The sequence below is a fragment of the Chamaea fasciata genome, unplaced genomic scaffold (genome assembly GCF_029207755.1).
Source record: "Chamaea fasciata isolate MVZ Bird 193981 ecotype frontalis unplaced genomic scaffold, bChaFas1.0.hap1 SCAF_16, whole genome shotgun sequence".
Classification (NCBI taxonomy): Eukaryota; Metazoa; Chordata; class Aves; order Passeriformes; family Sylviidae; genus Chamaea; species Chamaea fasciata.
This window is the reverse complement of record NW_027094101.1, coordinates 12,325,252-12,339,146: the sequence shown is the minus strand read 5'-3', so window position 1 is coordinate 12,339,146 and position 13,895 is coordinate 12,325,252. Positions and strand designations below refer to the sequence as shown.

The window sequence follows — 13,895 nt, the reverse complement described above, 5'->3', positions numbered from 1 at the left end:
TAATATCTTTTTAGATTACATTGGTGTATGTGAACATATTTATTTATAAATAAATAAAACCCCACTAATTTGCATACATTTGTGAACTGTCTTACAAGTGCCCAGTGATAACATTTAAATATTTTCATTTTAATTACATTTTAATATTTTAATAACTTTTATATATTAAACTGTGGATATTCAATCTAGATTATTGCCTTTTTATGAGGTTTACATGCAAATAATTACCTTGTTCCTGGTTTTCTTGGTGTGATGGTGCTTTTGGACAAAACCAGCATAGCAATGGCTTTCAGTAGAATAGTATTTCTTCATTTTTTAATAAAAAGCATGTGTGCTTTTCAGGTTGTAATTAGCCAGGTAGATTAAAAAAATTAAAACATATTCCTAATAATATAATTTCTAAGATTTAGAGAACTTAATCAGTACTATAGCATTTATCCAAGTTCACAGAAAGAGAGCAGGCATGGGCAGAGCCAAGAGGACTTCAGAACTGAAAAAGAGAAAGCCAAATGACTGATCTAAATTAAAAATAACCAAGCAACCCAAATGAACCAAGCCAAAGCATTTCTGTGTGGCTATTTCTATAATTATTTGTTTTACACTTAAGAGTTTGATGGTGTTTAGCATGTAACCATTATTTTTGTGAACGAAAGGTGAATGCTCTAAACGGACACTGTTGTTAATTTTGTGCTTTATATGAATCTGCTTCCTCCTTCCCCCCTCTTCAGCCGTCCTGGGAGACACAGGAAACTCCAAACTGCTCAATGAACCTTTCAAGGTTCTCTGTGATTTTCTCTGCCTTCCCCCTACCAAAGCCACCCCGTGACAAAACATTTCCAGCAGAGCCACCCTCCTTCCCTTGGTTTGGGACAGTGACAACTGCCCCTGCGGCTCCCTTGCTTTCTGTCTGCTTCCATTCAGGAGCTTTGGGATTTTTAAGGATTTTCCTAAAGCTATGGCCTGTGGAAGCTATCAAGCAGATAGTTTATAACAACTGATATTAACACATTTTTGCTGTAAAATGGTTTTCATAATGGCTCATTCTCGCATATTTTCTCATGGAGCAAGTCCCACTTCAATTTTTCAATTAAAAATTCGATTAAAACTCCTCTCTACATTCAGGGACTGTGGGGTTTCTGTTACCTAATACTTCCCTTTTAAGTTCCTTAACAGAATTGTTCTCTCCTGGAAATTGTTTCCTTAACGCACAGAATCAATAAGCACTCACACAATGTTTGCTTCACTTAAATTGGGATTTTTCTTAGGTAAGACTTTGATTTCCCAGTGTGAGAGATGTCTCCCTTCTTTTCTGGGTGCACCAAGCTCCTTTAAGAGGCAGAGCAGAGCTTCCAAATTGTTTCGTCACTTTGATTTTGCAGTGGCTTGAAATATTCAGTTAACTCTTTTTAATGTCTTCTTTTGAATTACTTTTTTTATTAGACAAAATACAGACTGATTATCCCTTTCTTGTCCCGTAAACTCAACCAGACTTAATTGTGGATTTATAGAATTCTGTTTATATATTTATATTTCTTTGTATATGTGCTTATATGGTTTCTTCCTTCTTAGGCTAATGAAAAATTCACTGTACTGATGAGCTTTATGTTGTCGGCTGAAGATTAATTCTTGATTTTTAACAATATTTTATTTTCATTTCTTTTAACTGACTGAAGGCAGCAAAGAAGGATCTTCACTATTTCACTCTCCTGCCAGTCACTGATTGATGCAAGGGATTTTTCCTGCATGTGTGTGTGTATATATGTGTATCAACATACATGCATATGCAAATTGTCCTCCAAGTTCTTTTCCAAATTGCATTTGACATTTTTAAAAGGACAAAATTGAGTTTCTGTGAAACAGTGCCAAGTTTACATGTACAAAAAAATTGAAATATTTGCTTGCATGCAGTGATTCAAGTGAGAGTGGGATTCTTCTGCTCATATGGACAGCTCTTCCTCAGACCTCTGTTGCCCCACCTTTAAAAAGTAGCTTGCTTTCAATTTATGCAGAATAAATACTGTGCCTCATGCAGGGAGTACATTGGCACATGCAGGGGACATTTTTTAATTTGGGCAAAGTGTATAATATATCATATATGTTTGCTAAGTTGTAAGAATTTAAGATCACTTTCTTCAAGAAAAATCTGGACTCTGGAATGGTAACAAGTTTTGTTGGAACTGAGACAAAAGTGAAGTGTGCACAATAATTATTTAGTTCATCTCTGGGCTGCTTTTTAGGTGTTGTGAAGGAAAAAAAGCAAGAGGAAATATAGTTGCAGTCAGAGGTCAATGTAAAGAAGTCCAGGTAAATCAAAACTATTCTACACTGTAAATGATTTAATAACTCTTCTCCCTTTGCCTTGTCCTTTCCCACCCCACCCCTACTCTTTGTTGACCTTTCCATACCTTCTTTGCATCTTTGTAGCGCTGCTCATCCGAGGTAACCCGATGTAGTTTAACACGTAGGAATGCTCCAGGTGGGAAAAGCTGATGGAAGTTTGCTGTGTTTCACAGGCTCCTCCTTGCCTCCAGAATTGTGAGAGGCAGGCAAACCACCTGAGATCTCAGGGTGGGCCTTGAGCAGGGTCTGTCCCAGGCTCAGGGGTTCCAGCTGAACTCACACATGTGGTCAGGGACCCAAGGATGGGCCTCCTTCTGTTTACATGCAACAGATTTGGAATTGACACAGAAAACTAATGGAGTCTCTGGTGTCTCGCATATTTCCTTGGCTTTATCTTCTCTGTGTAATTAATGTAACCAAGCCAGTGGATGAGCACTTTTCTGTAGGAGTCAATAGGAAGGATGTTTGGAAAATGAATGAACTGCTGAGATTAATTGCAAGGCTGCCCGCCTGAACAGCCTGGTGAGAGATTCAGGAGGAAGTGCCAACGCCTTTATATCCAAAAGATTTCTTTATTAGAAGTTGTTCAAAATCTCAATAACATTAGATATCAGACTGGACTGAAGATAATGCTTTATTGTTACTGTTCTAGCCTTAAAAATTGCAAACTATTAATTGCTGTTAGAGAACAATTCATATGAATATTGAACTCAATCAGCTCAGCTGGATTTTTAGTATTCTTCATAATGATGGCAATTCTAGTAATAATTAGAAAAATGCATTTTCTAAAATGTACAGTGGTAGACTAGTCAGCAGAAAGATTTAAATCAAAGTTTTGTGTGAACAACTTAATGGAAAAAAAAAAAAAACAAAAAACAAAGACCAGATGGTAATAGGACTCAGTTAAGGAATTCTGGGTTTGCTTTGCATTTCTTTAGTCATTTTAGAGATAATTTGTCTTTTGAGTCTAGTTTGGTTTTTTTTTTTCCTTTTCCTGTTCATTTTATCAAAGTGCTGCTTACCTATAGTTTACCTGTATTTTTAAATAGATTTCCTGAAGCGAAGATATATGTAGTGGGTGGTTTCTTTTTTTTGCTACATTTTAGGAATATTTTGAACCTATTGGTTAATTCTATCTGCAGACCTCTGTTGTTGTTTTGACTGCCACTCATGTAACACCTGAGAGTGTGGATCTAAAATGTGCAGCCAGGCTTGTGAATGGCAGATAGGAACATGGAAGTGCAAGGAGGAAAATCCTGAGTACTCAAAGGAAGGAACTTATCAGCAGGTACTGTGTTCAAGTTCAGACAGAGGCTTTCTTTTTTCTCTACCATTTTAGCATGAAATCAATGGGGAATGCATAATTTTTTAGATGTGTCTGAGATTGCACAGCAAATGTTCACCAATGAGACTCTCAGCTGCCACACAATCTGGCACAGCTCCTTTCTGCTCCATAGCTCCCAGTTGCATTCAGCCCACTGTCGATGTGATGCCTCTTTTTGGCTCCTTGCCCATCTGTTTTAGTAATTACTGTCATATAAACTGATATTTCTAGACTAGAAACCATGTTGTTGTGAGATAAACCCGTTGGAGTTACCTTTTGTGACGTGTTCAAGCAGCTCACTGACTTTTTACTTTAAACTATAAAATCTGCATCAACATTTCCTGCAATATATAGAAAAGGAGCCTACTTTTTTTTTTTTTTTTTTTTTTTTTTTTGAACACAAGGCGTTTTAATGAAATAGGAATCAGATTTTGACAATGCTTCCTTTTGGTCATGGCTATAGTACTTTCACAGTTTTAGCTCTTTTTTTATTTTTTTTTAAGGATCACAATATAAAACAGTGTCCTTGAATAAAGTATTTGCGTTAATAAGTTTTGGCAGGCATAACTTTTTAAGTGTAAAATATACAAAGAAGTGGTTTGCCCTATCCAAATCATCCATTAGCACAAGAGGACCGTCCAAAATGACATCATTACATATGCCAGCTAAAGCCCAAAGATTTCAGGACGGTGAAGAGCAGCTTTATTCTGACAGAAATTGAGCAGAATCAAAGGTGAATTAAAAGAAAGGATCAGACAACATCCTATCACCAACTTAACCCATTAACGGCCCCGGGGGCCACGGCAGAGGAGCCAACACAAATATCAGTGGAGTGTGCCAAGGAGCCAGATGCCATCACTGCAAAATCTCTGCCTCAGGTTGGCATCTGTGCCTTTGCCTGTCAGCCACAGAGGGAGGGAAAGCTGGGCAGGCAGCATTGGTTGGGGGCTGGAGAGAAAGGGTTTGTGCCTCTCCCCTTTGCCTCTCTTCATAGCAGGGCTCCTGGCTGGCTTTGGGAAAGTTGGCAATGACAGCGGAGAGAACTCGGGCATTTCCATACACACAGAGATATTAAATATCTATAGATATCTGCAGCTCTCTCTATATAGATATAGATCCATAGATATATGGATGTATGCATGTTTGTATGAAAATGCTTCTGTATGTGCATTTGGGCAGATTGGGGCAGAAAAAGGGAGAGATCAAGGAAGGAAGGAGGCAAAAGAAACCAGGGTGAAGTAAAACCAGAACAACACATGATAAGACTATGAAAATAAGTGATTAGTTTCCATACATCCTCAAGGGCTTCTTTTAGTATTTTTTTTTTTTTAAATGCAAGTTCAATAATTTCTCTAGCTTTTCCCAAGTCACATCTGCTCAGTAAGCCAAATTCTCGATGTGTTCTCTTTGTAATGACATTCCACACAGGCAGGTTCAAAGCATTTGCCAAGTTTAATTTTTAGGATTTCAAAAAAAAATCTTTTATGTGATTATTGATATCATTCTGTTACACCTGAATAATATATCTATCGATACATCCGAATATTGATTGATTGCTTCTCTTTATATTTAGTGTTCTTATTTTAGTAGGAATAATTTCTAGCCATGCTGTCAGTACTCAGGCTTCTCACAGTGGGTCTAACCAATTAAAGCACTGAAAAGAGGGTCTGCAATAGTTTGAGTGGCCTCCAGTGGTGGTGGGGCCACTGAAAACTGCACAGTGACCTTAGGAACTGGGAGCCTTTCTGGTTAACCAGTAATTAGCTCTCCATGCATTAAAGGTGTGTTATTAAATGCAAATAACTGCGTGTGTGTGGATTGGGGAGGGGGATAAACACTGTGACACCAGATAACTTTCACTTCTTCTGTTCTCAAGACTGCATGTTCAGTAATGCGGAAAAATCTCTGTGAAGCAGAAATCTTGTGAAGAGGCAAAATCTTTTTTTTTTTCTTTTTTTTTTTTTTTCTTTTTTTTTTTTTTTGGTTTTAAGAGAAAGTAGCACAGTAGTAAATATGAGATAAAAGTGCTAATTAATTCAAGGAAAACTCTCTAAATATATATTGATCAGAGAGAGACATTTGAGGCGAGCTGTAGATTTAAAACATGACTTTCCAAAGCTTAAAGAAAAGCTCAGAGAGTATTGTGTTTATGATTCAGCTGTCAAACGTGCCTGGAAAGGCCCAATTTGGGGCAGACAATAAAGGGTTTTGATGAACAGACGTTCCCTGTGCTACCCCATGGACAGAGCGAGGCTTCTTTTCTGTGTGATGGTGCTGCAATCTGCAGAGAAACACAGTGGGTAGGAGGAGGTTGAAAAGACTTCAGAAGTGAGCATCTGTCTTGGAACCAAAGGATTTTTCCCCCTTAATTTTTCAGTATCCTGTGTTTGTCATGCATTGAGTACATGCTAAAGCTGTTAAAAAGATACCACTGTCACAGCATGAGGAATTATGAGTAAGAGCAAAGTTGTGTCTAGAGTTGGTCTGGACAGAAGAGGATTATTGCTCTCTGAGTTCTTATTAAAAGCTTCAGGTCCATTTTTTTTAGGTTCAGTAATCATTGCTGAGAAAAAGAAATAGTAATATTTAATCATAAATATCATTTACTTCTTAGCAGCAGCGGAGTTTTACAATTTTTAATGCACTATAAATTATAAATATTTTGACAGGAGGATAGAATTAGCATGGTGTGATTTAAGGTTTTTATGTCATAAGTGATCCATGTGCATAGATTTTTATAATTATTTCAGAGTTGAATCTTCAGATGCCTTTTCCTACAATAAAGTCTTTATCATTGGATTTTGAAATTCCACGTGTGCCATGACTAAAATATTTTAGCTTGACAGTATTATCTTTGAGTTCATTCTTTCTTTCTTCATTCTCCTTTTCCTTCTCCTTATTATAGATGGTCTAATATTTTTCACTTCACCTTTCTACACTTCAGTGCTTCACAGGCTGCACTCCCTAAACCTTGCCACATCAACCCAAAACAGTTTTTCCTTTTAATTTTCTTTGATGCTTTCATACATTTTTGAATTAATTTGTAACATAGGCAGTCAAAGGGATTATCAGAGGGAGGAGCTGTAACTGAATTTTTAAAGGTTTAAAAGCAATATACCACAGAGGATTGAATAACTTGACATTTGTTTGGTAGTGGATGAAGGGCAAGTGGCTGATTATTCCAACAGTCAGTAAAAGATTGGGGTTTTGGTATTATGGAATCACAGAATGACACAGGCTGGAGGCACCCTCTGGATATTGCTGAATCCATCCACTGCACAAAGCAGGATCAGCTGTAGGAGGAGGTTCCACAGGGACCAGGTTTGAGGTATCTCCATGAACTCACAATCAGTCTGGAAACAACTTTTCCACTATTTGTAGATTCTCCTCCCAGGAAACAGGTTCTCTGATATTTAAATAGGATGTAAAGTTCGTCAGTCTGTGCCCATTGCCTCTTCTGACTAGCCAGGCCAGCACTGAGAATTGTCTGGCTGCATCTTTCCTCCGTCCCTTCAGGAGTGTATGTGCATTTGTGAGAGCCCCTCGAGCCTTTTCTTTCTCTGGCTGAAGAGGCCAAGCTGTCTCAGCCTCTCACAGAATTCACAGAATCACCAGGTTGGAAGAGACCTCCAAGACCATCGAGTCCAACCCAGCCCCAACACCTCAACTAAACCCTGGCACTGAGTGCCACATCCAGGCTTTCTTTAAACACATCCAGGGATGGGGACTCCACCACCTCCCTGGGCAGACCATTCCGGTACTTTGTTATTCGTTCCATGAAAAACTTTTCCCTGATATACAACCTGTATTTCCCATGGCACAGCTTCAGGCTGTGTCCTCTCGTTCTGTCAGTTGCTGCCTGGAAAAAGAGACCAACCCCACCTGAGCACAGCCACCTTTCAGGGAGTTGTAGAGAGTGATAAGGTCACCCCTGAGTCTCCTTTTCTCCAGGCTGAACAAGCTCAGCTCCCTCAGTGGTTCCTCCTGCAGGTCCAATCCCCCATCCCCTGCCCCATCCTCTGGTCCTGTGCTGGGCTGGCTGCCCCCTGCCCATCCCCTCCTCCTGGGCAGCACAAACTCCAGCGTGGCCCCTCCACTGCTGGCTTGGAGGGGAAGGATCCCATCCCTTGGGATCTGCTCCCCAGGGCCTTCCTGACACACCCTGGGATGCTGCAGGTGTGGTTTGCTGCAAGGGCACGTTGTTATCTCGTGTTGACTTGTCCTCCTGTTCTTCCATGGCCTTTTCCCTAAAGCTCCTTTCCAGCCAGTTGTTCCCCAGCCTCCCCCCGATGATGTTTCATCCTCTTCCTTACTGGACTGCATCACTTTGAGTGCATTTTCAGTACTAGTTTTTGGGTTTGTATTGCTTTGAGTAATGGTTGAAGTCTGATTTTAAGTTTGTTTTTTTTTTTCTTCTCCCAACCCCTTTGAGAATTTATCATTCCCAGAATGCTCCTGTATTCTGTGAGTAATAAATTTTCCTGATGTTTTGTGATTTGCAGTTCATAGGACAAATTATTCAAACATCTTATTACGATTTCATTAAACCCCTTTTTATATGCTGTATCACAAAGATATTTTGAATTCTAATAGACATTGTTGCTTTATGGTATTCATGCTTTATAATAATCATGTTGTTTAAATGTTTCACCTTTCCTTTTGCTTTTCATTTCTCTCTTATCTGAGAGATACAATATCCTACAATTTTTTTATTACTGATTATTTGGAAATCAACACATAATTCATATGGCTCAATTGCTGTCATTGATGTACTCAAATTACAGTTATGGCTATTAAAGACAATTATTAAGGACTCAATGCCTTGAATTTCAGTGACAGTCTGCTGCCTTATCATCCTTTGAAACCCCAGTACAAAAACTTTAGGTGATCATCTTTTAATTGTACATGTGAATGAGTTGGAGGAAGGATGAACCAAGCAGAGGCAAAGCTTCTGAGTAATAAAAGAAGTTTTAATGTACTTTAAACTGGTGAAAATGTTAGTGGTCTTTTTTTGGAATGTGCAGTGCTCTATTTCTGTGGCCGTAGGCTGGAAACAGATTGGATGTCAGACTGATTGTCAGCATTTGTGTTCACGGCTTTTACATGTGGGTGGTTTCTCCAGTAAAGAATCCTGCATTTATTGTAAAAACCAGTAAGGTAATTTTCCTATAGCCGGCTAGTTATGAAAATACATAAGGGGTAATTAATGTATAACAAGGATTAGAAAATTTACCTTCTGTTTCAAAGGGAAGAGACTGCTCAAACATAATTCACCATGAAAGTATTTGAACCAACAGAACACAAAATCTTTGATGTGTCCTGAAAGGATTTGATAGGATAAGTTTAAAGTAGCTTCAGATTTTGTCTTTCCTCTCTGTTGCTTCTATCACTATAAAGATTAATTGCTGTATGCTTGAATAATCATCTATTGAATCAATATATGTGCATTTTTACACCTATTACAAGACGGTGCTATATAATCTTTTGCTGGTTTTATTCTTTATCTTCTTGATCTACCCTATCATCACACTTTGGAATAGGAGTTAATTCACTTCTCTGTTCTGGCTCACTGGAACATTTTGAGCACCTCATCTCCCACTTCTCAAAGAGAGGAATTCTCAAAGTTCTTTTGGGTCAGAAGATCAAGAGCTCTGTTTGAGGAGTTCTGTGAAATCTGGTTCAAAGAAAACAGTCCAGTTTTCCTGGACAACCTTGGGGTTGTGTTATTCCCTCTGTACTTAGTGCTCCATCCTTGGTCATCAAAACCCTTTTCAGATGATCAGAACAACAACTTGTGAAATGCCTGAGCATCACCTGAAGTGTGCCATCACCCAGCATCACCCAGGGGTGTGTGACAGCCACCAGCAAACCCCATTCCCCTGTGCCTCGGTGCCAGAAAACCCCTGATATCACACAGGATTCAGCCACAGCTGAATCTTTTCATTTCTTCTCTCGGTTGAATCAATCGTGGTTATGCAAACCCTACAATATAATTTATATTTGTTTACCTACAAATATGCTTTAAATCATATTGCTTTGCTGTTTAGTTGATGACAGGTGGATTTGTTTGTTTGTTTGTTTGTTTGTTTTGCTTAAACAGAACATGAAATCCTATTTAGCTGTAGGTTTATGCTGCATCAACAAATGTGGTTATATTACACAGCAAACGTTTGTTAGATTGGTACAGAGATCCCCATGAAAGAAGAACTATTTGAGCTGGAATTGTTAATTCTCTGACATGTTGATGGCTTGGTGCATTTAGCTGCTCTGAAGCAAGTTAAAAAAGGTTACTATGTAAAAGGTTTGATGGCTATAGTCAGAAGAGTTGGCAGAACGAGAGGGCAAGAGTTAGGGACAAGTGGAAAATTTCAGGCTGAGTAAGTTTCTGCCTTGGTAAATGCAGTAAAGCCCAACAGCAGCATTGTTGGCCTACTGTTGTAAAAAATCCCAGTCACAGGAAACCCAAAAAGAGCAGCACTGCCCTGATCAAGGAGAGAAGCTCAGGGAAACCTGTGTTTTAAAAGTTAGATGAAAGAACAACTGTGGTGATTATAGAAGAATATAATTATTTTAATTTTTTTGTGACCATTTTATTTATGATGTTCATTTCTAATGAAATATGTTCTTTTACACATTTAATTTTATGGCGAAGGTTTAAATGTCTTTGTAAAGGAAGAGTACTGAAAAAAATCTTTCAAAAGACAGTTTATGTCTTACTGTGTGAAATAACTTCCTCTACTATTGGCTATTCTATAACATGGTTAATTCAGATAAACATTAAAGGTGTGTAAAGATATTTTAGTCTAAATAGTACAAATCTGAGGGGTTTTTCCTGCTATGTTTCTTTGGCTCTTGCTTTTGTTTATTTGGATGATCTAGGGAGGGTAAGTTCTCTCAGCCATATCCAGCTCTGTGTGAATTCAGATTGTTCATCAGATAATACATAACAAAACAAAAGTACCAAACTACAAAAGTATAAAGCTAAGATGACAAAAAAATGCAGCTGAAATTGAGAGAAATATAGAGACAGGGCAAAATATGAACTAATAAATCCTGCATGAAAGCATCTAAATACTTAATATTACTTGTGTAAAGCTTTTGTTTTGCCATGAAAGACCTGAAATATAATAGCTCTTTGGTCTGTCTAGAATATAAATAATGTGATGACAGCATCATTCTGAAGTTCATGCATGTTTTTAAAATGATTTAATGTTCTCCTATAGTTCTCAATTTTATCCAGATGCCTTATTCAGTCACACCAAAAGCACATTACTGAACGTTTTATTTATCATTCTGTGAAGCTTAATTCACTTGCAAGTCGGAACTGCACTATTTTCAGCTGAGCTGCATTTCACACCTGTTTGGAGAAAGAAAAAGACTGAGGTGGTTTTGTGTTTCAGTCTGAGATTTCTGAGGATGTTTTTCTTGAAATAGACTCCAGAGTAGCAGGCTTCTGCCACAAATTCTGCATGCCATGAGCAATTTGTGATTAATTTTCCCTTTATCACCTGGATTTTAGTATACACACTTCTGTGATCTATAGATTTCAAGAGAATTTGCTCCTAAATTTTATTCATCTAAGCAAAATCTGAAAATGACCTCCAAATTTCTAATGCCTCTGTAATTTTTTGTGTTTAAGTGTCAGTTTTCTTGCTTGGCAAAAGCTTTTTCTGTTTCCATTCATTGACATTAGGAATTCTTTCAGGAATTCAGTAGGTGGGACACTTAGATGACACAGTGAGTGTGTGGGTACTGGCTTGTGAAGAACTCTCCCACTTTCCAATCAGTTCTGGCTTAGAATGTTTTCTTAGAGGTAATTATCCCCAGTAAATCCAGTCAATGTCCTGCTTGAATAACTAAAATATTTTCCTCACAATTATTTGTTTGAAATAGGATGTTTGTGATGTTTTTCATAATTTCAGAGAATTATGACCAATCACTGGGCTAATTTTTTGAAAATACAAACAGACATTTCAGTGGAGGAAGAAATTATCCTTTAGTGTATTTTCTAGTGTTTTAAAACTTTTTCGTGCTTGAAGACGAAAGCAAGGAGTAAGATTACATATTTAATTGAAGGATATCGCATTTTTGAGATCAATTGTACCTGGAGATAAGTGCCAATTTTTTTTTTGTGATTTCCTTGCAGAATGATCAGAAACTGGAATTGACAAACAAATCTTTTTCTCTCCAGTGCCTCTGAATGCAAGTATCAATAACAAATAGCAGCTGTTCACCACAGAAGCCTCGATGATGTGATCAGCACTGAGGGAATTTTGGTGCTGCTGCCCCTGAGCTGTGCCCAGGTGACCCTTTTGTGGGTGCTTCCAGCTGGCCTCACCTGCTGCTTTATCTCCTTTATCCCAGAAAGGATATTTTTGTAATTCCTCTGTAAAGAGTCTCTTAAAACCAAATTTTAAGCAAGTCTGATGGATTTTGCCCTCTCTTCATCAGCTCCTTCTGTCCCTCCAGTTTCACAGTAAATTAGGCAGCCTAAAACACATGACTTCCACATGCAATTAATGTGAGATTGTCTCTCGTCTCAATGTTTTCCTTCTCATGATCATTACCGAGGGTTAGAAGGCCCAGCTAGTAACATGCTGCGAGAATTAATATTTCACAGCTTACCTTTGGAAATAAATGATCTTTTTTTTTTTTTTTTTTTTCAAAATTCACATTTCCGATGAAGGTAGCATGGCTTGCCTCACACAGACAGCTGCCATTTGGAATGTTTATCCTACTTCTTAAATATTAATATCAAATCAAATCTCAGTCCATGTATCTTGCACTTGTATTGTTTGACTGAATGTCCTTTTACCCTCTTCAAGAATTTTTTTAAGATTTTGAAACTTTATCATTCATCAAATGAATCTATTAAGAATCTATTAATGGAAGATGACCATTTGGAATTTGCTGTAGAAAATCAACTCAAGTTGCAAGCACTGACATGGAATTCAGCTTGAATTTTTGATGTTTCTTTTCTTCAGGCTCTTTGTATGTCAAGGGGAAAAAAAATGCTGCAGCCTGTTCTGAAATAGGGTGCCACATGCACATAAAAATACATCATAATTGGCATAACCGCAATTTAGTTCTAAGGATAAAATTCCTATCAGGAATCTACATATCATATTAGCAAAACAGTATCCATGCTGTAGTATATTATTTTGGTAACACGATAGCTGGATTTGAAATGGAATCCAAAGGTCAGAGTTGGCAGCAGAATGGGAATTAGGTAATCACATTTTCCTTCCTGTCACTGACCTCATCCCTCTCTAGTCCCCACTACTACTGTCTGTATTGTAGCAAGTGTGGAAAGCCTGTTAAAATATGTTTGTGCTACTTAATTTTTTAAACTTCCAGCGAAGAAAGTTTGCAGAGTGAATATCAGCTTTTTTTTTTTTTTTTTCTTTTTTTTTTTTTTTGGTGGGGTTGGCACTAAACCAATCAAACATTTGATTGCTTGGGATCAGTAAATTCGTTGCATTAAATATATCTGTAATTTTCATTTTTCAGATGGTGTCTCTGAGTTATTTAAATTATATTAGCAAATACTCCGTTTACAATAACAACAGATAAAGACAATAATAAATTAAAATGTTAATCCCCCACAAAAACCCATTATTCCCTGCACGGCACTTCCTCACTGCCACTAGGAAAGCTGTGTTTGTAAACTTACTTTCAGAAAGTCACACAGTCATTATTTAACAATAAAGCTACATAGAAATTATTTGTAAGCTTGAGGACATGAGCAACTGAAATTTTCTTCTTTTGAAACCCAGAAATTCCTAAATATAAACTCCTGTTTTTTTCTCCAGGCATATGATGTGGGCAGTTACTGGCACACAAATTAAAATTCCATGGGACATAACTAAAGCTGGGTTTAGTTTGGCTCAGGAGATGCAGAAAGCAGCACTAATTCAGGGTAGTGATAGCACACCAAAAATATTATGTGGGCACTGGCACACCTGATGAGATGGTGGCTCCTGTGGCTCTCAAACCCAAGAGAATCTCACTGAATGCACATTTGGGCACAAGTGAGGTGTGATGAGCACTGGCATAGGGAGAAGCATCAGCCCCTGAGCCCCAGGGCTGGCCTGGGTGACCTGGGGACAGAGTGGGGACAGCCTCTTTGCCACATCACTCCTAGAGGCAGGGGTTTGCATCACGTGGTTAGTCCAGAGATGTGAGATACATCCTCAAGGTTAAATTAATACATTTAAACTTTGGAACTAAA

General features: G+C 38.0%; 1 protein-coding gene across 30 annotated transcripts in view; it reads left to right on the top strand.

The window, feature by feature from the left end:
* Positions 1-13,895, top strand: part of RBFOX1 (RNA binding fox-1 homolog 1) — a 1,151,565-nt gene that overhangs the window by 862,315 nt on the left and 275,355 nt on the right. Inside the window, exon 1 of one of the 30 annotated variants that reach the window (XM_066197711.1) lies at positions 3,499-3,628. The exons of 25 other annotated variants lie outside the window; for them this stretch is intronic. The gene's annotated coding sequence lies outside the window, so the exon portion shown is untranslated. Of the gene's footprint in view, positions 1-3,498; positions 3,629-13,895 lie in introns of those variants that run through there. 4 more of the 30 variants (XM_066197694.1, XM_066197713.1, XM_066197710.1 and 1 more) reach the window with 4 other exon arrangements.